Here is a 24,844-nt window from a genome sequence, read left to right as displayed (position 1 = left end):
GGCGCCCCTGGACCATTCTTTATAATAGTTGCTTTAAAATCTTTATCAGATAACTTTCACATCTGTATCATCTTGGCATTGACATCCATCAATTGTATTTTCCCATGTGAGTTGAGATTTTCCTGGTTTATATGCCAAGAATGTTTGGATCATTTCATGGACTTTTTTTTTTTTTTTTTTTTTTTTAGTATTAATGTTCACATATTCAATAGCAGCTTTTTTCTTCTTAAAGATTTTATTTTAAGTAATCTCTACACCCAACATGGGGTTCGAACTTACAACTCTGAGAACAAGAGTTGCACACTCTACCAACTGAGCCATCCAGGCACCTCTATTCAACAGTAGCTTAAAAATAAGTATTACTGCATTCAAAATGCTTCCAAACTGAATCTATAAATGGTAATATAAATTTAAAAATAGAAACTTAAAGTAAATAAATTTTACATTACATATCATGGACAGTTTGAGTATTATGTTATGAGATACTGGATCTTATTTAATTAATTGATTATTTATTTATTTATTTAATTTCTGAGGGAGAGAGAGATAGAGGGAGACAGAGCCCAAGTGGGAGTGGGGCAGAGCGAGAAGGAGATATAGAATCCAAAGCAGGCTCCAGGCTCTGAGCTGTCAGCCCAGAGCCCGATGCGATGCTCAAACTCACAAACCGTGAGATCATGACCTGAGCCGAAGTCGGACGCTCAGCCAACTGAGCTACCCAGGTGCCCCAATACTGGATCTTACTTAAATCCTGCAGAGAATGTTGAATTTTTTTTTTTTTTTTTTAAGCAGACAATTGACACAGTCGGGCTTAGGCTGCAAGTTCTGACCAGATTTCTGTGGGTTGTGGTTCCACCATCAGTTCCATTTGCAAAGTCTTTGCGGTACTATTTAGATTTCTCCTGAGTGCCCACCATCTCACGGTCAGTCTGGGATCCGGATGGTGGTGTATCTGTTAGTTCAGTTCTCAGACTCTTTGTATGCTGTATGTGATCAAATCTAAGCGTGCGTAGCTTGGGGTGAGACCCCCCGAATTAGCAAAGAACTTTATGGGGTTGTTTTTTCCAAACTCCTTTCTCTCCCTGATCTCCCTGTATTTTCCAGTTTCCTGCAGGTTCTCCTTTGGGTTCATCCATCTAGAAAGCTGCTGTGTTATTTAGTCTACTCTGTGCCATTCCTGTGACTCTCCCATGTCCTGGGCCAAGTGGTGGGTACACACAGAGAGGAAAAGAGCATGGTCCTTGGACCACCCCTCCTTTAACTGGAGAGGAAGCTTCCCCTTCGTTGGCATTTTCTATGCCGTGGACCTTCCGTGCTGCCGCTGTCACTGCCGGAAGACTTCTTTCTCACATCTTGAACCTGAGCTAGTAGGCTTCTGCTCGAGTTCTCTTTGTCCACACGGGTGTCTCCTTTTGGGGTTCGGTCTGCCTTGAGTCCTGTCTAGGGGACACCAAAGGGAAAAGAAACATTAAGTCCACGGCCAGTTTAAAGGTTCTTTGAATTCTTGTTTTCTTCCCCAAATGACCGGCTACTCTTTCCTTTTTAGAAAGACCTCCTAGAGCTGCTCTGAGCATTGTGTCCATATGTTCTAGCTGCGTTCAATGGGAGAAGCAGGGTGGAGTGTGTTTATTCCGCCTTATCCCAAAATAGAACCTGTGCGTTGACTCTGGCTGGGCAATTTCTCCCCTATCCTTTGGTCTGAGTCCTGGGGCCACCTTCCTAGTTACAAAGGTAGGATGGATACGTCATTGTAGGCATTTGTGATGGCAATTGTCAAATATGTGAGTTTGTCTGTTTGTGTGTATATGGATGCTAATTAAGTGCTGAAGAAAACCACAAAAGTGGTCAAATCCTTTTCCCGGAGGGAAGTGGAGGTCACCGTGCTCTTATCTCTTGCCACTGCTGATGGGAGCAGAGCCCCGCCTGTACTGCTGGTAACAGAGGGTCTGCAGCTCTATTCCTAATGGCTTTGGGGCACACCGAATGTTCTAGAAGTGGAGCTGTCAGCCCTATCTCTCTTTGCAGGTCCCCTTGAGACCTTTTCTTCCCTTTTCCATTGGTCCATTTTTTTCTGCCAGCCCCTTTGATGGAGTGACGTGACGTTAGGAAAGAAGGATTGGAGCCAAACAACAGAAGGGGGCGGTGGAGTGTTTACGTGAAGAAATGAGGTTCTTACATGTTGTGTGTGTTGTGATCCAGGCTGGGGCAGTCTCTGGTGGGGAAAAAAGCTGCAGTGCAGAAAAGTCTTAACTAATAAAGATATAGTTGTTCTTGCCAATGTCACCCAAGGGATAAACAGCCTGCCCGCCATAAAATCTCATTAGTCCTGCCAGGCGAGTGAAGAAATGTAAAGATTTGTGACCCCAGTCTAACTAAGCCATTATCCCAAGAATGTCTCAGCGATGCGTTGCGGGTCTATTTGCGGATTTCAATTTACCTGTAGTAGGTTTGCTTTCTTTTCTTCTACCGGAGAAAAACATTCAGCCCATTTTACTGTTTTGGATTTCTTTTCGGTGGGCTGAAACTGTCATAGCGCTCCCTTCCAAAAAAGCAAAAATACCAAGCACTTGCCTGTCTCGCCCCCCTCCCCCCAACACACACGATCGTCAAGGTGATTTCCGTTTATGGAGGGGCAGGGGTCAGTTTGGTGGGTGGACAGGTTGAACGAGACGGTTGAAGGGGTTGTGAATCCATCTGTGGTTGAAAAACATGCTGAGAGTCTAAGAAACGCTCAGAGAGTCTCTGAAAAAGACATTCATCATAAGGATTGCAATATTTCCCTTTTTTAATGTATTTGGCGCGCATAAGGAACATGAATTCTGGCGAGGCATGTTTGCTCAGTGCCCCCGGCTGCACGCTGAGTGCCAGGCGTCCACCAAAACCCTGCTCGTGAAGACGAGATGGCCCTCGTGGGCGGTGCTGTCTGAGCCTGCACTCAAGTCACCAGGTCAGAGGGCTCAGGTCAGTCTTCAGCCGCACGGGTCCCTCGCTTCCCACATTCAACGGGTCACTCCTATTTCCAAAAGGTCCCTCAGGTTTCCCTTGTTTGCTTTGTTCCACTGTTGCTGTGCTTTATCAGCTCTAACTATAAATCCCCGGACAGCAGCAATTTCCTCCTAACCGATTTCCAGGGAAGTCACCTATCTGATCACGTATCAAAGTTCCTTCATGATTCGTTTTTTTTTTTAAATGTTTATTTAGTTTGGAGAGAGAAAGGGAGAGCGTGAACTGGGGAGGGGCAGAGAGAGAGGAAGACAGAGGATCCGAAGAGGGCTCTGTGCTCACAGCAGCGAGCTCCCTTTGGGGCTTGAGCTCACAAACCACGAGATCGTGACCTGAGCTGAGGTCAGACGCTCAACCTACCGAGCCACCCAGGCGCCCCTCATGGTTTGTCACTACATCCAGAATAAAGCCTAAGCTCTTCATACATTATCCTGGTCTAAGTGTCAGCCCTGGCTTCTTCCTTTTTAATGTCTGTCTGCTACTGGACGTAGAGTATTCATCGCTTTCTGGGAAGGCTGCCATATTTCCCACCCCCATGACTTTGTTCATGCCCCTCTTCTGTTTGTGATTCTTATTTCCCTTTCCCTTCCTAAAAATCAGATTTGTCCTTTAATACCAAGCTCAGATGCTGTCTCCTTGGTGTGGCTGGTCAGTGGTTATAGCTGCCACCTCTATGCTTCTGTAGAACTTCATTTAGGTATAATTCATTCACTCGTTCATTCATTCAATTATTCATATGATGTATTCATTAAACACTACTTTGTTATGGGGCAATAAACCAGCTGCTGAGCCCGCAAAAGGTAAGACATCATTCCTGTCCTTAAGGGATGTAGTCCAATGGAGAGAGAAATTGGAGTATAAACATATGCTATGAGAGTGGTGCCTGGGTGGCTCATTCAGTGAAGCATCCAACTCATAATTTCGGCTCAGGTCATGATCTCACGGTTCGTGGGATTGAGCTCTGTCTTGGGCTCTGTGCTGACCGCTTGAAGCTTGCTTGGGATTCTCCCTCTCTCCCTCTCTCTCTCTGCCCCTGCTTGCACTGTCTCTCTCGCAAAATAAATAAATAGGTGTGCCTGGATGGCTCAGTCGGTTAAGCGTCCGACTCCAGCTCAGGTCATGATCTCACCGTTTGTGAGTTCGAGCCCCGCGTCGGGCTCTGTGCCAACAGCTCAGAGCCTGGAGCCTGCTTCGGATTCTGTGTCTCCCTCTATCTCTGCCCTTCCTCTGTTCATGGTCTGTCTCTCAAAAATAAATAGAAAGTTAAAAAAAAAATAAATATTTTAAAAATACAGAAAATATAATGGCTATAATGGATTTGTGTACAAAGGGAGTGAATCTGCCTGGGCGATTCTGGAAGAGCTTCCGGAGGACCAAGCATTTGAGCTGAGACTCATGGATAGAGAGGGCGGCCGTGGGGCGGGAGAGCCCACGCTCACAGCACAGCACGCACACTGTGAGAGGTGGCTGTGGGTGTGGTTGAACGTGGCCTGCACGGGAGGTAGTGCACCTGACAACCACAGATAGCAATGCAGAGGCCGAGCGACTCCAACACGGGGCTGGGGGTGGGGGGTGAGGGGAGTGTCTGCCGTGATTAGATTCTAGGAGCCAAGTGTCTCGGAAGGCGCGTGCTTTTTAAGATGCATGAGAATGCCAATTTATGGCCAAGTCGGTTTGAACCATTTTTAATCTAAAGCATGCTCTCACTCCCCCAAGTGATGGCGGCGTGAGGAAAAGAGCGAGGTGCGTGTTTCTCAGTGCTTGGGCCCGAATATAAATCAGGTCCTTCCCACTCACACCCTCTTCTTCCTTCTCTTCCTGGAGATTGCCGTAAGATAGTCCTAAAGGTACGCCAGTGTTGTGGAACGTTGACTGGAAAATCGTAAGTTCTAAAGCTCAAAAATAGGAGACTATTCTGCCCGAAGAGGTGTGTGACTATAAAACTATGCTGATGAAGCGACTACATTTATTTTATTTTCAGCCACGTGGCTTTTCATTAGGTTTCTGCTCCCACCTGCTGTGTGGACCGTGGCATACAGGGACCTGGGCCCCTCCCACTCTGGTTCAGAAGGTGTTGGGTGGGGTTCGAGCATCATACCCCCAGGTGACACTCGTGCTGCTCACCAGGAGACCACTCCAAGGGGGGGGGGGCTCTACGTGTCACTGTCTCCATCATTAAATTCGACACAGAAAGCACCAAGCCGTGTGTGACTTGCCGAGTTCAAAGGCATTTTAAGAGGTTACCGAGACTAATCATCTCTTTAAACTACTATCCAGGGCACAACCGTATCTGCTTCGATGGGGTGTTAAGAAAAAGCGGATGGTTGCAGTTTCATCAGAAATAAGAGGTTGGATGTTCTGCTTTTTCATTTTGTTAATCTTGCATAAGGGATGATCCCACGATACAATGTGAGGTATATTATCCTACACATAACAAATGTCTAGCCTTCTGGACCAATAGCAAATACCTCGGGACTGGGGGCGCCCCGGTGGCTCGGTTGAGCGACCGACTCTTGATTTCGGCTCAGGTCATGATCTCATGGTTTGTGAGTTGGAGTCCTGAGTTGGGCTCTGCCCTAATAACACGGAGCCGGCTTGGGATCCTCTCTCTGCCTGTCTCCCTCTCTCTTTCTCTCTCTCTCTCTCAAAAAAAATAATAAATAAATAAATAAATAAAAAATAAAGACCTTGGGAGTAAAGTAACTAGTCAGTTGAGTTTTTTTTACTTGGCTTTCGATCTGTGATTGTCACTGTTTCGTATGTTCAGTAAACCTGCTTGTTTTTCTTTTCAACTTATCAAGGAATAATTTAGGTACGGTAAACTGCATTCATTTAAAAAGTATACTTTTGTGACCTTTTTAACCTACATTCTAATTTACTCATGATGTATTAATTTAAAAGTATTCACTAATACAGAGGCGCCTGGGTGGCTCAGTTGGTTGAGCTTCTGACTTCGGCTCAGGTCACGATCTCACGGTTCGTGAGCATGAAACCCACGTTGGGCTCTGTGCTGACAGCTCAGAGCCTGGAGCCTGCTTCGGATTCTGTGTCTCCCTCTCTCTCTACCTCTCCCCAGACTCATGCCGTCTCTTGGTCTCTCAAAAAGAAGTAAACGTTAAAATATTCAAAGATAATTTCAAATAATCTTAAAAGCCCCGCACAATTGGGAATACCGTATAACCTTCAGAAGGAGCAAGAAATGAATGCGATTTTGTCTTACTGTCTAGATAGAAGGGCAAGAGGGAGCAAGTGGGAATTAGGATGAGACAGTCCACTAGGACACAAGAATAGCTTCCTGAGGCCACAGAGCCTTCACGCTCTAGCACCCAAGAAAGGGAGCTAGAGAAGCCCCAGAGCCCAGACATGCTTGGAAACCTCGGGAATGCATCTGGTGCTCCTGAATTTGGCCTCCTGTGCTCGGATAACAAAGGCTGAGTCCAGGGAGCATTTAGGCTATGAGAATGGGGTGAAGGGGACAAATCTGTGTCGTATCTTTCATGCCTGTCACTTTGTGTTCTCAATGCCCCCACCTTGGTCCAGGACCTCGTCACCTCATACCTAGGTTATTACTAAAAGTCGTCCAACTTTTCTCCCTGCTTCTGGTCTCTCCCCACGTGAACCCTATATCTGTGTCTGTGCCTCTTCCCAACTAACAAAACCTCGAGATCAGGGACCACATTGTAGAATACTCTCAGGGGCTCTCAGGGGCTCTCAGGGTGAGGGCATTCGGAGCCCTCAACCACGTAGCCTGCGCCTGCTGGAGTAGATGTGTCAATCTGTCTCATCTAATGTCGGACACAAATGGCCTGTTCCAGACGAATGGTTCCGTTTACTTGCCCGTCCTTTCCCGTCTCCCCTTCCTGCTAGAACATTCCTTCATTTTCTCACCTGTATTTCGCGGTCTCCGTTCTCTGCCAACTTTATGTACACAATGAAGACCTGGTTTCCTCAGGTTTTTTAGCTCTTATGGTCCCAACTACTTACTTTTTTGTTTTAAATTATTTTTGAGAGAGAGAGTGAGCCGAGGAGGGGTGGGGGTGGGGGGGGGTGCAGAGGAATACAAAATGGGCTCTGTGCTGACAGCAGAGAGCCCGATGTGGGGCTTGAACTCATGAACCGTGAGATCATGACCTGAGTTGAAGTCAGATGCTTAACGGACCGAGCCGCCCAGCTGCCCTGACCTGCTTACTTTATACACAATTGTGAAGTTTTGGATTTGTAATTACTGTTTCATGAGCGTATATTCTGTCTCTCAAATGCAGCATAAACTAGTTGAGATCAGGGACCACATTGTAGAATACTTTCTGGATGTAGAATTGCTTGTAATAAAACAACAATACCCTAAATGTGTAACTCGATGGCTTGTTGAGACGTTCCACATAAATATAAACCTACAAGTCTGAAAACAATCCTTTGTTAGCCCATGTGTCTTGCTTTTTGTTTTTAAAATAGGTTAAATATTTTTACAGGCACTGAGGGAAAAGCAAAGTGCAGTGATAATAACAGGGAATGTTTTTTGAGTTCTTGCTGTGTGTCAGGCACCGTGAGTCTGGCTGGTACTATCGTTATCCCCATTATACAGCCAAGGAAACCAAGGCGCAAAAAGGTGAAGTCATTGCCAAGGTCAGACAGCTTGGGCCAGGCAGCTGAGCCTGGTGCCTGAGAGCTTCCTTAACCATAGCACGCACTGCATATCATTCCTATAAGGAGCATGTGAGATGTAGGCTGTGTTGAGGAATAAGTAACAGAATTGTAATTACAGCCCAGAGAAAAAGATCTTGAGATCATGTTCAGGTTTATGCCTGACAGATGGTGAGATGGAGCCTATCTTCTGTACAGTGAAGGTGTTGTAACCTCACGAACTTGGGAGAAAGAAGGGATCATTATCTGTGGAGCCTATTTTTAGATACTTTCTCTTATGTCCTTATAAAGAAAATACAAAGTCCCCGGTTTGATTACTCTGTCTATGTTGGTATGACCTTAATTATTATGTTTTTAAGATCCTTGCCCAAAGTCTGTGCACTTTGCTGAGTTTTTCATTAAAAAGCTCCTTTTTGGACTTAGCAAATGCTCAGTCTTTTTCACTTCAATAGTTGGAAATTTTCCCTTGGGGGTCCTACGCTCTTTAAATATTTTTAGGTTGCCAGTTTTCTTCTGTTGGCTCTCCGGGAAGCCAGTTTGGTTCCAAAGCCCCTGAGAGTAGCCTGGCTCCTTCTTTCGCACACACCCATTGCATCACAATAAAATGCCGCCTAATTACTGCCTTTGTGGGGTCCCAGAGGCTGGGTATTTGTCTCCAGGCTATGCTGTGGACTATAAACTCTTCTCAGATGAGAGATAAACCGCTTCATTATTGAAATCTCCAGGTCTTGTAGCAGGAGTTTCCTCCTACCAAATCGTTTCCAGTCTTGGGAGAGAATCGATCAAATGAGACCATGTCATTCATCTCGAAGTAATTTCCAGTGGGATCAGCTTAAGAGAAATGTCCCTTGCTTGTGGTGCCCAGATCTAAAGAGGGATTCTCCCCCAAATCGAATCCTTTTCTTGATTTTGTTTCCTCATTTCTGGTACGAGGAGGGAGTTCATAGGTGAGTAGTCCTTGACATGGGAACATACTGTGGAATGTTTTGGGGAGGCAGATTTTAGTAGAGAAACAGTGACGAGGACGGGGGCTCTGTACTGCCTGGGCTCCTTTCTCCTGACAGTGGCTGCAGAAAGGAGGTCAGTTGCATAGGTGATGGAAGGACCCTAGGATCTTTGTGCTTCAAGGTCCAACGCCTGGACCTCTTTCCCAAGCGACCCTCGGACCCACTCTGCTTAGGTACCGCCATCTCTGGAGCACATCCGTAGTCTCTACAGCAGTGCTTCCCGATCTTAGCTGCAAACTGGAACCACTTGGGGACCGTCAAAAAATCCCGATGCCCAGTCCCATCTCCACTACCACCCACCCCCATTAAAATTTTCATTGGTCACAGTGGGGTCGAGGTAGGCGTGTATTTAACGTGCTCCGGGTGACGCTAACGTGCTACAACGTTGAGAATTTGCTGCCCTAAAGTCCCTCGGAGAAGAAAGCTTCTCCTCCCCCAATCGGCCTGCTGCAGGTGCACCTGTGGGGGACGGGGGCCGCAGGGGTGTCACAAAGGCAATATATGCTGCAAAATTATTGAATGACTGCAGGAAAAGGCACTGTAACAAGTATTCTCATTATTTTGCTGAAATTACCAAACCAGTTATAAAGCACTTTCACACGTACCCCGGGTTCTGTCCCCATAAGCATCCCCTACCCCCTGCCCCAGGCAGATAGGGAAGGTATTACTATGTGCATTTTTTGTAGATGAGAAAATGTGGCTCAAAAAGGCCGAATGACATTCCAAGATGACACAGCTAAGCAGCTGGCAGTGCTGGGGTTAGAATCCAGCCTTCTGATTGTGGTTCCCTTGTAACAGATCAATAGTATTATGAGTTAGAATTCCATACAATTCTAGTTACTTACTCACTGTGTGACCCAGAGATAGTCACTTAACCTCTCAGTTTCCTCATCTATAAAATGGGATAATACTTGGATCTCCCTCACAGGGCTGCTCTGGGATCAAAGGAGATAATGCTACTTTTTTTTTTTTTTTTTAATCTGAGAGAGAGAGAAAGAGAGAGAGAGAAAGTGTGGGCACAAGCGTGATTGGGGGGAGAGGCAAAGACAGAGACAAAGGGAGGGGGACAGAGTATCCAAAGCAGGCTCTGAACTGACAGCAGAGAGCCCGACATGGGGCTTGAACTCATGAACTGTGAGCCGAAGTTGGATGCTTAACCGACTGGGCCACCCAGGCATCCCTGCACCTGGGATTTTAAATTAACCCCAAAGCGTAAGTTGTTGCCTTGTAATATTTTATTCTTTTCCGTGTCGCCTGCGTATGTTTTTGGCCTGATTTAGTCATGAATTCACCAGCCAGGAATCCAGAACTGACCTGAGAAGACCAGGTTTCCCAGAGTCAAAGAAGTGTCTGGAAGTGAGACACTGCATCCATTTTGGATTCACACTTCCCTTCCTGCTGAACTCCTGAATTTTCTGGCTCATGAAGGCAGCTGCAGCAGCTGCTGTGTGTGTCCTTAACCACCCTCGAAGTCTGTAACACGTCATATTACCTCATTTTGGCTCCCTGGGCCTGTTTTGAAAGGCCCTGAATTAGTCACGTGGGGTACTTGATCCAAAATCACATGGCTATTTGGGGCGCCTGGGTGGCTCAGTCGGTTGGGCGGCCCACTGTGGCTCAGGTCATGATCTCGCGGTCTGTCAGTTCGAGCCCCACGTCGGGCTCTGAGCGGTCAGCACAGAGCCTTCCTGTGTCTTCCCCTTCCCTGCTTGGTCTCTGTCTCTGTCTCTGTCTCTCTCAAAGATGAGAAACATTAAAAAAAAATTGAAAAAAAAATCACATGGATAGCGCTCTATTCCTTTGCTCTACACTGGGCCTCACTGTCGGAGAATAAGCCCGGGTTAGGAGAGAGACGTCTGAGGGACGTCTGAGTTTTCTCGTAGGAGATGAAATAGGAAATGGATTAAGAGAAGGGGTGCAAGAAATGGGGTCTTTCAATGCCACCTAACACCACTCAATCCATTGTCAGTGAGACACTTGATGGCACTTAGTCGTAGATATAAAGACTCTCCTTATTTATGAACTCTGGTCATTTATACCTTTTTTAAAATTCATCACTGTCAACTTCTGCTATCTTTTTCATGATTCTCTCTAGCACCACACTTACATAGAATAGATTTTCAGTAAACGTTGTCAGCAACTTCTTTCCCTGTGACATTCATTCATTTACTTATTCACACAAGAAACATTTATTAGGTTTTGACTTTATGTCAGTCACCACGCAAGGGCTGAGGATATGTCAACCTTAGTCATAGTCCCCATTCTCAAGGAAGTGGCTTAGTGGGGAGCAGAGATGAACAGAGGAGAAGAATCAGCCTAAGTGCTATGATGGGGGAGACGTAGAGTGTTATGGGGCTCACGGAAAGGGACTGGGCACCAAGGAATGGGTTCCAGAAGCAATGCCTGAGCTGATTCTTGAAAAGCATGGCAGGGTTGGGAAGGTGAGAAGGCCAGTTGGGAAAGGTGGTTATAGACGGAAGGAGGAGATATATAGGTCTGGAGCAGGAGGGGTTTGGAGTGCAGGGAGAAAGCAAACAGGTCACCACCCCATAGGCCTGTGTTTGCCTACATCCATTAGTAGTTCATGAATTCGATGTAAAGAAATAGAATAGGAAATATCAGAGTAGTAGTAAGAGTGTGTTTTGCTTCATGAAACTTACATGTGTTGGAGATACACGTTTGAGTGTGTGTGTGCGTGTGTGTGTGTGTGTGTGTGTGTGTGTGATGTGCATGTATATGTATGTCTGTACTGAGTACAGGGATTTATGGTTAAAAAAAAGTTTGAGGAACTCTACTGTAGGCTGGAAGTGCCACTGGTTTCTATGCCGAGGGATGACATGATTAAATGTGCATTTTAGTACCATTATTCCAGCCGCGGTATGTAGAATGGACTTGAGGGGCTGGAATACAACATAGCGGCAGGTGTTAGAGCAGCTATCTTGTAGGATGAGATAGGATCCACATGTTGTAAATGGCAGATGAATAGATAAAAGGAGCACGGGTCTCTGATGATTGTGAACTACCATACCAGCCCTGTACATGTATCCGGACCTCCAAATGAGGGAGAAATAAATCTCTAGTCTAGTTGAGCCCACCATTATTTGGGTTTGTAATGATAGGCTAACCCATATTCTTTTTTATTTTTTTTTTTACTTTTTACTTAAATTTTAATTGTTAACATGCAGTGCAATATTGATTTCAGAAGTAGCATTCAGTGATTCATCACTGACGTACGACACTGAGTGCTCATCATAACAAGTGCCTTATTTATTTACTTATTGAAAGTTTCTTTATCTATTTCGAGACAGAACACGCATACTTGTGAGCAGGGAAGGGAAGAGGGAGAGCAAGCAGGCTCTACACTGAGCGTGGGGCTCAATCTCACAAAATGTGAGGTCATGACCTAGGTTGAAATCAAGAGTTGGATGCTTACCCTTAAGACTGAGCCCCACCCAGGCATCCACAAGTGCCTTCTTTAATACCCATTACCCATCTAGCCCATCTCCCACCCACCTGCCTCCATCATCCCTCAGTTGTTTTCTATAGTCAAGAGTCTCCTGTGGTTTATTTCCCTCTCTCCTCTTCCCCACCCCCTTCCCATATGTTCATTTGTTTTGTTTCTTAAATTCTACACTTGAGTGAAATCATATGGTACTTGTCTTTCTCTGATTGACTTATTTCGCTTAGCATGATACATTCTAGCTCCATCCATGTCGTTGCAAATGGCAAGATTTCATTCTTTTTGATGGCTGAGTAATATTCAATCATATATACACCACATCCTCTCTATCCATCACTTGATGGACATCTGGGCTCTTTCCATAGTTTGGCTATTGTTGATCATGCTGCTATAAACATCAGAATGCATGTGCCCCTTCAAATCTGTATTTTTGTATCCTATGGGTAAATACCCAGTAGTGCAATTGCTGGATCGTAGGGTAGTTCTAGTTTTAGGTTTTTGTTTTTTTTTAATGTTTATTTAGTTTTGAGAGAGAGAGAGAGACAGAGAGGGAGCAAAGGGCAGAGAGAGGAGACACAGAATCCAAAGCAGGTTCCAGGCTCTGAGCTGTCAGCACAGAGTCTGAAGTGGGGCTCTAACTCACGAACTGCGAGATCGTGACCTGAACCGACTGAGCCACCCAGGCACCCCTATTTGTAGTTTTTTGGGGAACCTCCATATTGCTCTCCAGAGTGGCTGCACCAGTTGGCATTCCCACCAAAGGGGCAACAGAGGGTTCCCCTTTCTCCACTTCCTCGCCAACATCTGTTGTTTCTTTTGCTGTTAATTGACAGGCTAACCAATATTCTTAACTATTATGCCTGCCTACGACAGATGAGCTCTAAGATGGCCCATGATAATCCCTACCTCCTGACATTCACACGTCTGGGTAATCCCTCCCCTTGATTATGGGGTGGGACCTGTGACTTGCTTCTAACCAATAGAATACGCAAGATGAGTAGGTTAATATTCAAGAATACTATCCATGAATATTATTATCCATGAAGAGATAGTACTGAAGATTCTGACCGTCAAGTCTTGCTTTCAAAGTCTCACCTCTGCTGGTTTTGACAAAGCAAGTCGGTATGTTATGAGCTGTCCTGTGAAAAGGCTCGGATAGCAGACAACTGAAGGTAGCCTCTGGCCGACAGCCAGCAAGGAATTAAGGCTCTCAGTCCAACTGCCTGCAAAGAGCTGAATCCTGCCAACAACCAAGTGAGCTTGGAAGTGGGTTTTTCCCAGCCAAGAGAGCTCTTCCCAGAAGAGACCCCAGCCCTGGCCAACACCTTGATTGAAGCCTCATGAGACACTCTGAAGTAGAGGACCCAGATGAACCGTGCCTGGATTCCTGACCCACAGAGAAGTGTGTTGTCTTGACCTAAAACTGAGTTGGGAATAGCAGAGGGATACAACTTGGGCAATGCAAGCTCTAGGCTGGTCCACTCAGCATCGAGGGAGAATATTTAAATATTTATGGCCAAGGAGTGCAATGAAGGGGAAGTTGAGCCAGAGTCCGAGCAGTACGTTTACTGGCTTGAGAAAGGGGAGAGATTCTTGTTGGATGTTCATTGGTGAGGCAGTGAGTCTTGGTCTTGGGTAAATCGGGCATTTAATGGAAATCAGTCTCTTGGTTCTTAAGTTCCATTCTTCAGAGGGTACATTCTTGAGATTCCGCATTTCATATCTTCTGGTTCCATTTAAGATTGAAATCCTTTCACTCTAGGAATGAAATTGGATATATAGCTGAAGCAGCTTCTTTCTTTCTTTTTTTAAGTTTCTTTATTTTGGGGGGGGGCACGTGAGCAGGGGAGGGGCAGAGAGAGAGGGGAGAGAAAGAATCCCAAGCAGGGCCTGCACTATCAGCGCAGAGAGTCTGATGTGGGACTCGAACTCACAAACCACGAGATCACGACCTGAGCGGAAACCAAGGGTTGGAGGCGTAACAGACCGAGCCACCCAGGCGCCCCATGACTGAAGCAGTTTCTAAGCAAAGTGTTGCAGAAGCAGACTGGTTCTTCCTGACGGCTCACAGTAAAATTCAACAAGAGAGAAATGACTTAAAGATGGAACTGTTAATAAAAAAAGCAATCAGAACTTAAATATTTGGGCAGTTCTCCATCTGTTGCTGTCGAAAAGAAGGAGAAAGCCTGTTTGCGAGAGAGCCGTAGGGCGGCGCAAAGTGACCATTGGATAAGGAGATCCGCCATGTTGGCAGAAGCCAGGTGCTTTTCTCCAAGACGCTGCGGGAAGGACCAAGGTGATTCAGAATCCTCAGGCCTACCATTCCCACACAGGCCCAGAGTGGGAGGGCAGGGAGGGGCAGTTTCAAAAGAGGGGTTGCTGGAACTTTCAGGAGGCTCGGTGTGGGCTGCTGGGCACTGCCTCACTTCACGCCATGTGAAGGCCACCGCGCTCCCCAACCGTGCTCCTCAGCCGGCTGCCTCAGGTAAGCAGCCAGTGGGCCCAGGTGCAGTGTGGGCTAAATGGTTGCTCCCCCACACAACCCCCACCCCCCACCTGCGCGTCCCGAAAGGGAGAGTAGTATCTGCACTGCCTCCAGTGTGTACAATCGCTGGGGACATGGCTGCCTTCACCTATATTTCAAAGGATAGGACCCTGGAGCCATAAGAGTGGTGCCCAGGGGAGTCATGGCAGGTGAGGCCATCCAAAGCCATGGGGGCAGAGCCGTTGGAAGCTTTGGGAGCCATTTTCTGCCCCAAAAAGCTGGGAGGCCAGGACCACTACCCCAGTGTACGTGAAGGGTAGAGCATCAAGCCAAAGTAGATTGTTCTTTAGTCTCAAGGTCTAATGGAATTTGCCTCGCTGGGTTTTGGACTTACTCTGGACCCTCCTTTCTTCCCTCTTTCTTCCCTCCTTTCTTCCTTCCTGTTTCTTCCTTTTGGAACGGGAAAGTCTGTCCGGGGCCTGTCCCACCAGTTCATGTTTGGGAAGCACAAGGTATGTTCGGTTTTGCGGGCCAATAGCTGGAGAGGAATTGGCCTCAGGATGAATCTCGAGTCTCACCCATAATTGATTGGGATGATATTTACTTATCAATATTTATTTATGATTACTTTTTTCTAAAAATTTTAAGTAGGCTCCATGCCTAACATGGGGCTCAAACTCATGACCCCGAGATCAAGAGTTGCACACTCTGCCAAGTGAGTCAGCCAGGCACCCCTGATTTAGATGATATTTAGATGAGATTTTGGAGTTTAGGGTTGACGACATGTGAGACAGACATGGACTTGGGGGGGCCAAGGGTAGAATGTTGCGGACCAAATGCTTGTGTCCCCTCTAAATTCGTATGTTGAAACCCCAACCCCCAAAGTGATGGTATTTGGAGGTGGGGCTTCTGGAAGGTGATTAGGTAAGGAGGGTGGAGCTCTCATGAGTGGGCCTGGTGTCCTCATGAAGACCGCAGAGATCTCCCTGTCCCCTTCTGCCACATGGGGACACAGCAAGAAGACCACAGTCAATGACTAGGAAGCCAGCTCTTACCAGACACTGAATCTGCTGGTGACTTGACCTGGAGCTGCTCAGCCTCCAGAAATGGAAGAAATGAATTTCTGTTGTTTATGAGCCATCTGGCCTATGGTATTTTTGTTACAGCAGCCCGGACGTACCTGGACGTGAAGGTTGGAAAGAAACGAAATGTCCATCAGTGGGAAAGGGATGAACTGTATTCTATGACTGCAGCAATTAAAATGATTGAACGAACCCTCCACGTATAAACATAGGTAAATCTCACTGTTGTCTCATTTTGGGAGATTGCCACAGCCACCCCAACCGTCAGCAACCAGCACCCTGATCCGTCAGCAGCCCTCAACATTGAGGCAAGACCCTCTGCCAGCAAAAAGATTAAGACTTGCTGAAAACTCATCTTTTAGTAATAAAGGATCTTTGAATTAAGGTATGTACATTGTTGTTTTTTTTTTTAGATACAATGCTATCGCACAGTTAAAAGATTATAGTATACACATAACTTTTATATGCACTGGGGAAGCAAAAATTTAATTTGACTTGCTTTACTGTGATACTCGTTTTATTGTGGTGTTCTGGAACTAAACCCACAATATCTCCAAGGTATGACTATATAATTCTCTATAATTCTCACTTAGGTTGTAATGTTTAAACACAACGACCTTCTTATTTGTCAGGAAGGCATAAATCCAGGCACAGATCAAGAGGGAAGAAACAGTACAAAACTTATGTGTCTGCTGTCCCTACTTTATTTTCTTGTGACTGCACCGTCAGATAGTGAGAACAGCTAACTGGTGAGCTGGGGAAAAGGGACAGAGGTGAGGTCGAATAAGGGCTGTTAGAAGTCTTCATTGTAGCTGTCAGAGAGGGCTTTTCGGAAACGTGAAATTTGCGGTGGGATTTGAGAAAAGAGTGAGGCAGCCTGGTGAACATAAGGAGAGGCTATCACGGAGAACTGGATGATGAACAGTTTGCTTGCGTAGTTAACCGTTTAGGAATGATTCATGTAAGCCATCATTTATGCACATAAATCACGAGGAAGACCTAAAATGTAGCAGAAAAACAAGCGGAAAGAGAGGAAATAGAACTTGCCTCCCAAGCCCATCACTCTCAATCCCCTACAGTTGAAGTAAAACAGGACACAGAAGAAAAAAAAAAAAAACCGGCAGGAAAAGGACTCTGGAACCAGGAGAAGCCGTCTAGAGTGACTTGTATCTTCTTGGAAGGGGAAATAGGATCCCAGATGTACCGCTCCTTTTCCCATTCAGACTTTAAATGTGTTGTGGTTGGGGTTGCTTGGCACAGCACTGCCTTCTCCAAATAGAAAACCTGATCACAAGCTGCTCTCCCTCTATGACATGCCAGCTACCTTGTAACATGCTTTTCAGCTCGCTAGAAAAGGTTCTGCCCGTCACCAGCGAGGTAACTTGCCAACATTTGCCTGAGTAATTCACGTCCGGTGACGGATTCCTCTACTAAATGTAAGGTCCTCGCGCAGTTAGGTGCTAATGTATTAGCATCTCGCCGGGTGGAGGCAATGACTTACTGCGGTGCTCAATGAAAATACTATTACTCCAGCTATCACGGAGGACTCGACATTCATTCATTGAGTTACGTACCCGCAACACTCCAGAGTGTTACCAATCCGCTTAACGGCCTCGAGTCCTGGGTTTCCTGTTCCTATTTCTAAATTAGCATAAGGAAATACAAAATCCTAAGCAAGGAGAATCCCCACAGGCGACTGCCAAGAGGTTCTGTGTTTATTTTGGCATACATAAGAAATGTTTTGAATTCCCCAAATGTGGAGCAGTTCTTTTCATTAAGAATGGGTGATTAAGTGAGGCTGGCCTAATAGCTCTGGTCTTTAAAGAGTGCCTCACTGCTAATGGGAGCACTGAAGCAGAAGTATAGTCAGTTAATGAATAAAATAGAGCAAAAGCCTCATTTGGGCTGGATATGGCAGAAACATAGGTACAAGGTTCTTCGTTTCCTTCTCTTGTCTATTACCTCCTCATGTGACCTGTGAGAAAGGGCAACATCAGAGAGAAAAAATCCACCCTGAAAATCTGTCTTTTTCATCCTTCTCTTGGCCTCACCAGGTCCCACTTGGTGAGGTCTGTGGTACCCCTTTCTTGCTTTTTCATCATTAACTCTTGTTTCCCCCCCCCCCCCACACTTGCTAAGGGTAGCAAGTTAAAAAGCTGCATTTCGGGGCGCCTGTGGGTCAGTTGGTTAAGCTTCCGACTTTGGTTCGGGTCATGATCTCACAGCTCGGGGGTTCGAGCCCTACATGGGGCTCTCTGCTGACAGCTGGGAGCCTGGAGCCTGCTTCAGGTTCTGTGTCTCCTTCTCTCTCTGCCCCTCTCCCACTCACACTCTGTCTCTTTCTCTCTCTCTCTCAAAAATAAACATTACCAAAAATTAAAAATAAAGCTGCATTTCTACATATCTGAGAGAGGTCAGAGTCCACATGAAGCTTGGGGTTCCAGCCAAACCGTGGTAGGCAACTGTAAGCTCATCGCCAGTGATTCTTAAGGCCACGCTAGGCCTAGGGTCCAACGGTGACAGTTGCTGTGGCAGAATTGGGTCTCTGCTCTTCACAGACCTGAGACGCAGAGCACCCGTCTGTGGAAGGACTGGACCCTTGGCACGTAGGGCATCTGTTTGGTGAAGAACTCTCCCACTCCTCTGAGATAGTGTTTCTTAAACCCTCTGGATTGACATTCACAGGAGATATATTTCACTTCGCAATCCGTATTTGTCAGCGTCCAGCCGTCAGGCAAAAGGAAGTATTTCCACGGAGAGAACTTCGCATAGGGAATTGATTAAATAGGTGTTGGAGGGCTGAAAAAATTTAAAAGGAACACGGGAGTCACCATGTAAGTAGTAACTGCAAAAAGCAGCTAGTGCCTCTGGGGCCAGAGATCAGAGAGAGGAGAGGAGGGCGGGTCCTCAGAACCCAGCAGCCAGAAGGAACCTGGAGGTGGGACCCAGACCTCTGAAGAAAGGCACTGCCTGGTTCCTGCTGCTAAGTCTGGGGTGGAGGGGGAGGAGGCGCCAGGGGGCTGGTTCTGAAAGTGCAGCTAGAAGGTGGAGACAAGTTCTGGCCACCAGGCCAAAGGGCCACTGCTTGGGTGATGCTGACAGGAAGGGACCCTGGGAGCAGTGGCTTCCTCGTCTTCCAGCCTTGTGCTCTTCTGCAAGTGCACCCACGAGCCAGAGACAAGGGAGAAATGTGGGTTGTGGGGTTCCAGCTCCCCCAGCATGGAACAGTGGAGAGAGGGTAGGTTTGAAGCCCACTGACCGCCATATAGTACTTGACCAGGGCTACACGTACATGCCCTGCATTTCATTTCCTATTGCTTCTGTTTGATTCTACCTTCCCTTACTGTATCTTACCCTCTCACATTTTAAGCATTAAAAAGCTGGATGGGATGCATTACCTTGATCTCATGACCTGCTAAACTTTGCTCTAGGTCCTAGTAGTGAGTTTGAGCGTCGGAATTCAGCACCACTTACCTCTGAACTCCTTCCCTACCAAAAGTCACTTGGAGGAACTTCCTCGTGAGGCACCCTCGCACTGAATACATATGGGGGCCCATGATTTTCTATAGGCTTCAGGGATATTTATATGAGGAGGCTGTAAATGTCCTCTATAGCACTAGAGGGGGAGAGCCACACAGAGCAGGGTTAACTCAGGAGAAAAGTTAAGGAGCCAGCCATCAGTCAAAAATACTGTGCCCTTATATAAAAGGTATTATAAAGACGTATTGGAAATACCCATAAGTGTTCATCAGAGGAGCTTGAGATCTAGTAAGGAGAAAAGACAAAGGCCAATGGGTCAACAACCCACAAGCTGCCACTAGGCAGTATGGTTAGTTGTCAAAGCGGGTGGTATAGGCAGGAAATTTTGGGAGTGCAGAGTAGGCTGGTACTATTGTGAGCAGGAATGACCTGGAAAGATTTCATGTAGAGGCCTGAGTTCGTTTTTGCAGAATACAGGTCGAATTTAGGGGAGGGGGATAGCATCCCAGGTGAAGAGAACATTAGACAGAACGAAGTGAGGAAGGACCCAGCAAACTTGGGGCAGGAGTGGAGCTTGGGTATCAGAACTAGTCAGGGAAATCTGTGTGTCAACCAGAACTGAGAGATGAAACCCTATAAATGGAGAGGGTAGGATTAAATGTTGGGAACTATTGCCACAATGAAGGAGCAGGGGGAAGAGCTGGTGAGCACACTGAAGTATGCTTTCAGGAGAACCAAGGTCATGAACCACTAAGGAAGGTGGCCAGCAAAGTCAAATGCTATAGCAGCCAAGACTGAGAACTGAGGGAAAATGCCTGACTTTGAACCAGATGTGCTAAGTCTCCGGGTTTTGTTTTTTTTTTTTTTTCAATTTATTTAAAAAATTTTTTAAAAAGTCTTTATCTTTTATTTTTATTTTTTTTAACGTTTATTTATTTTTGAGACAGAGAGAGACAGAGCATGAATGGGGGAGGGACACAGAGAGAGGGAGACACAGAATCGGAAGCAGGCTCAGCCCAGAGCCTGATGCGGGGCTCGAACTCATGGACCGCGAGATTGTGACCTGAGCCGAAGTCGGATGCTCAACCGACTGAGCCACCCAGGCGCCCCTAAAAAAAAAGTCTTTATCTTTTAAAGAGAGAGAGCATGCTAGTGGGGGAGAGGGGCTGAGAGGAAGAGAGAGAGAATCTTAAGCAGGCTCCATGCTTAGCGAGGGCCCAATGGAAGATTAGTCCCCACAACCCTGGCTGGGATCATCCACCTGAGCTGAAATCAAGAGTTCAACGCTCAACCGATTGAGCCACCCAGCTGCCCCAGATGTGCTAAGTGTCTTTACTGAGGCTCAGGACCATATTGTCTGTAGATTAACCCGTTAGTACTTGCAGATTTGCACAGTGTGTTTATTACCTGAAATGATCCAAAGTCTCCAGCGAAAACAACAAACCATTTTTGTCAGTCCTCACTCCTTGCCGGCTCCATAGCCACACTAGGTTTCCTAAGGCCATGCTTCAGTTGCCCATGGTCTTCCTTGGTGTGACCACCCTCCTTCAGCTTTACTTGAAGGCAGCTGTTGCGTTTCACTGCTGTCATCATTCTCCTTCAGTGGCTTGTCCCGCTGAGCTGTGTCTCTGGGGTCCCGACTTCTCCCAAACAAGGAGGGTTATGCATTGGGACCTTGCATTTGCAGACTTCTTCATGGCTGTAGATTGCACTACAACCCTGGCCAGCTGCCTTGTAAATGCAAGTGACTGGTCACAAGGGAAACCAGATGAGGGCCAGATGGGTCAAGTGAGCCTATCATCCCTACTACAAAAACATGTGTTCTGCCGATAGCAGATCAGTATTATCTTCTCCGGGAGTAAAGGAGACTCTATTTATGTGCTCATTATATATGCAGAGTTGTGATCAAATTGCTAGAGGTGACAAGTCCAGGTGTTGCTTCTATAAGGATGTCATTGCTATCAAGTATTAACTCAGATTTTGTTCTGGGTTTTATTGCGTGAATGCTATCATTTCTTCTGCATAACGTAAGCTACGATCATGGAGACCTGAATTTCTTTCTTTCAGACAGCAAATCCCAGCTACGATCAATTGCTTCCTCATTTATACTAAGTAGTTCTCATAATTGAACCCACTATGCAGGTAGCCTGGACAGGTCATGTGTATAAGCCTTTTTTTTTTTTTTTTTTTAATGTAAATCCGAGTTAGTTAACATATAGTGTAATAATGACTTCTGGAATAGAATTTAGTAATTCATCACCTACATATGACACCCAGTGCTCATCCCAGCAAGTGCCATTCTTAATGCCCATCGCCCATTCAGCCCATCTGCCCCCACCCAACACCCTTCTAGCAACCCTCAGTTTGTTCTCTGTGTTTAAGGGTCTCTTATGTTTGTCTCCCTCTCTGTTTTTATCTTATTTTTGCTTCCCTTCCCCTATGTTCATCTGTTTTGTTTCTTAAATTCCACATATGAATGAAATCATATATTTGTCTTTCTCTGACTTATTTCGCTTAGCATAATACACTCTAGCTCCAGCCATGTTGTTGCAAATGGCAAGATTTCATTCTTTTTGATCACCGAGTAATATTCCATTGTGTATATATATCACATCTTCTTTACGCATTCATGAGTTGATGGACATTTGGGCTCTTTCCATACTTTGGCTATTGTCCATAGTGCTGCTATCGACATTGGGGTACGTGCCCCTTTGAATCAGCACTCCTGTATCCTTTGGATAAATACCTAGGAGGGCAATTGCTGGGTCGTAGGGTAGTTCTATTTTTAATTTTTTTGAAGAACCTCCATCCTGTTTTCCAGAGTGGCTGCACCAGTTTGCATTCCCACCAGCAGCGCAAGAGGGTTCCTCTTTCGCCGCACCCTCGCCAACATCTGTTGTTGCCTGCCTGAATTGTTAATTTTAGGCATTCTCACAGGTGTGAGGTGGTATCTCATTGTGGTTTTGATTTGTATTTCTCTGATGATGAGTGACGTTGAGCATCTTTTCATGTGTCTGTTAGCCATCTGGACGTCTTCTTTGGAAAAGTGTCTATTCATGTCTCTTGCCCATTTCTTCACTGGATTATGTGTTTTTTGGTTGTTGAGTTTGGTAAGTTTTTTTAAATAGATTTTGGATACTAAGCCTTTATCTGATATGTCATTTGCAAATATCTTTTCCCATTCTGTCGGTTGCCTTTTAGTTTTGCTGACTGTTTCCTCTGCTGTGCAGAAGCTTTTTATCGTGTTGAGGCCCCAACAGTTCATTTTTGCTTCTGTTTCTGCACAAGCTTCATATTTACTGAGTATACTGTGGACCGAATCAAATAGAATATGCAGATATATACTGTGTTGCAACATATGCTTTTAATAGCTGGCACCAGAGTTCCTCTTGGGGAAAATATTTTGTGTAGGAAAACACTTTGATAAACAGTTTAGGAGTGGAAGGTGGTCCAGAAGGTACAGATTAGGAGAAAGAGATAACTAAAAGTACTGTATAAAGAGAGAAAAGAGGAAGGGAGAGGGATGGGACCAGGAAGATGTTGATTAGTGGGGAGTTGCAACTTATGCTGAGAAAGGATGGGGGGAGGGGTTGGTGGATACCAATGCCATTGTGATACTGAAGCCCTTTCAAGACCATGGACTTCTAACTTTAGGCTATTTACATCCTTCATTTAAAACCCTTTAGTTGCGGGGCGCCTGGGTGGCTCAGTTGGTTAAGCGGCCGACTTCAGCTCAGGTCATGATCTCATGGTCCGTGAGTTCAAGCCCCGCGTCGGGCTCTGTGCTGACAGCTCAGAGCCTGGAGCCTGCTTCAGATTCTGTGTCTCCTTCTTTCTGACCCTCCCCCATTCATGCTCTGTCTCTCTCTGTCTCAAAAATAAATAAAAAAAAAAAAAAAAACACAAAAAACCCTTTAGTTGCTCCAAACCTTCAGAGGAGCCTGCTACACACACTCAGCCAAAGAAAAGTGTTTGATTTCCACAGTGGGTCAGCAGGAGAGAAAAGAGTTGCAGAAGGCGAGATGTGAGAGAGTCCCTGTGTTCAGAGGAAGCAAGAACTCAGAGCCAGAAGTGACCCTGTGATGGTAAGTTACCCTGCCCCCCACGGGGGATGTACAATCTTGGAGAAGACACTGGCCTTTCCACAGGAGGTGGAAAAGGGACTTGAGTCAATCTCAACAAGATTTTTGTGGACAAGGTGACCCCGACTGAGAACTGGATGATATACACAGTAGCTTGCTATTTTCAATCATAATTTCTCAAGAGACGTTTATTGCTAGAAAACGACAGGGTCAGTAATTTCCCCCATTTACTTAAATCTCTAGGTCTCATTTTCCTCATTTGCAAAAGCTGGAGATTGGATGCAGAATATCTCTGTGGTCGCTATTAGAGTCTACCGCTGTAATAACAATCTTACAGAGGCAGAGAACAAATTGGTGGTTGCCAGAGGTGGGGGCGGGGGTGCAAAATGGGTGAAGGGGGTCACCGAGTACGAATTTTGTTATAAAATAATTCCTGGGGATGTAACGTACAGCAGGACTAGTTAATGGCACTGTGTTGTCTATTTGAAAGTTGCGAAGGCAGATCTTAAAAAAATATTCTTATGTTCTTTTTTGGAGGTACATTCACACACAGTGAAATGCACGCATTTCATTACCTGCACCATTCCATGAGTTTTGACAAATGCACAGACCTCTGTAACCCAAACGCTAAGCATGATACATATCTTCTCCATCACCGCGGAAAATTCCCTCTTCAGTGGAGCCTGGGCGATTCGGTCTGTTGAGCATCTGACTCTTGATTTTGGCTCACGGTCAGGAGATGGAGCCCCACCTCCGGCTCCGCACCGAGCAGGCGCCTGCTCAAGATTCCCTTTCCCTTTCTGTCTCTGTCCACCCCCCCCCCCCTAAAAAAAAAAAAGTCCCACCCTCACCTCCAGGCTACCCATTCTTCTGATACTTATCAGGAAATGTTAAATAACTAAGATTTAAAAGTTATTGTTAAATGCCAGTCTTTGTTTTACGGTGCTTCATCAGCACTAATGCTTTTTATTTCTCACAAGCACTGGGAGCTGGCCATTACCTGCATTTTGCAGATTAAAACTTTCAGCATCACAGGGGGTAAATAAATTGCCCCCCCGGTTATCAGCTACCAAGTATAGGGGCAGGACGTGAACCCAGAAGCGGGTTTCGGAAGCCCATGCGCTTGACCTCAGTTTCTACCGCACTGCATCTCTCAGGTGGGTCCTGGAGAGTCCGCAAACGGTTACCTAAGAAATACTACACATCAAAAATTCAGCTGAAATCACTGCCACGTACAAGTTCTCAAACCTCCCGAATGAGCCTAAAGGCTATAGGCACTACATTTTTACTAACGGATTCATTTCTAGCCCACTCCTCAGAGTGGCAGAAAGGTGTGAGAGACTGCGACTTTCCCGGTGAAAAGCCCCAGGGTGGCTTCGGGTCCCACCCCGCCACTCGGCAGAGGCGGCGGGCGATGCCCGGCGAGGCGGCGGGGGAGGGGCCGGACCAGACGACCTTTAAAGAGCCGGCGCTGAGCCGCTGGGGCGCTCCTTCCTCTGACGCCACAGGCACCCTCTCGGAATAGAGCGGGCACCAACGCGCTCCGCCGACGGCACAGGACACGCGTCATGCCAAGGCGATTGGACGCTGCCGCAGCAGGGCTC

At 46.2% G+C, this 24,844-nt stretch overlaps 1 long non-coding RNA gene across 4 annotated transcripts; it reads right to left on the bottom strand.

Moving 5' to 3' along the window:
* Positions 1–5: 5 nt before the first annotated feature.
* On the bottom strand, positions 6–24,733 carry LOC113600887 (uncharacterized). Of its 4 annotated transcripts, none has more exons than XR_008294530.1 (4): positions 24,311–24,733; positions 23,816–23,937; positions 15,652–18,477; positions 12,242–13,869 (listed from the first exon to the last, which is right to left on the bottom strand). It is a non-coding gene; the product is annotated as an uncharacterized LOC113600887 (long non-coding RNA). The 4 variants fall into 4 exon arrangements; XR_008294554.1 differs by lacking the exon at positions 23,816–23,937 and having other exon boundaries at positions 15,652–15,776; positions 17,253–18,477; XR_008294539.1 differs by lacking the exons at positions 12,242–13,869; positions 23,816–23,937 and adding an exon at positions 6–1,440.
* Between the last annotated feature and the right edge of the window lie 111 nt (positions 24,734–24,844).

The sequence above is a fragment of the Acinonyx jubatus genome, chromosome A1 (assembly GCF_027475565.1).
Source record: "Acinonyx jubatus isolate Ajub_Pintada_27869175 chromosome A1, VMU_Ajub_asm_v1.0, whole genome shotgun sequence".
NCBI classification, from domain to species: Eukaryota; Metazoa; Chordata; class Mammalia; order Carnivora; family Felidae; genus Acinonyx; species Acinonyx jubatus.
This window is presented reverse-complemented; position numbering and strand designations above follow the sequence as displayed.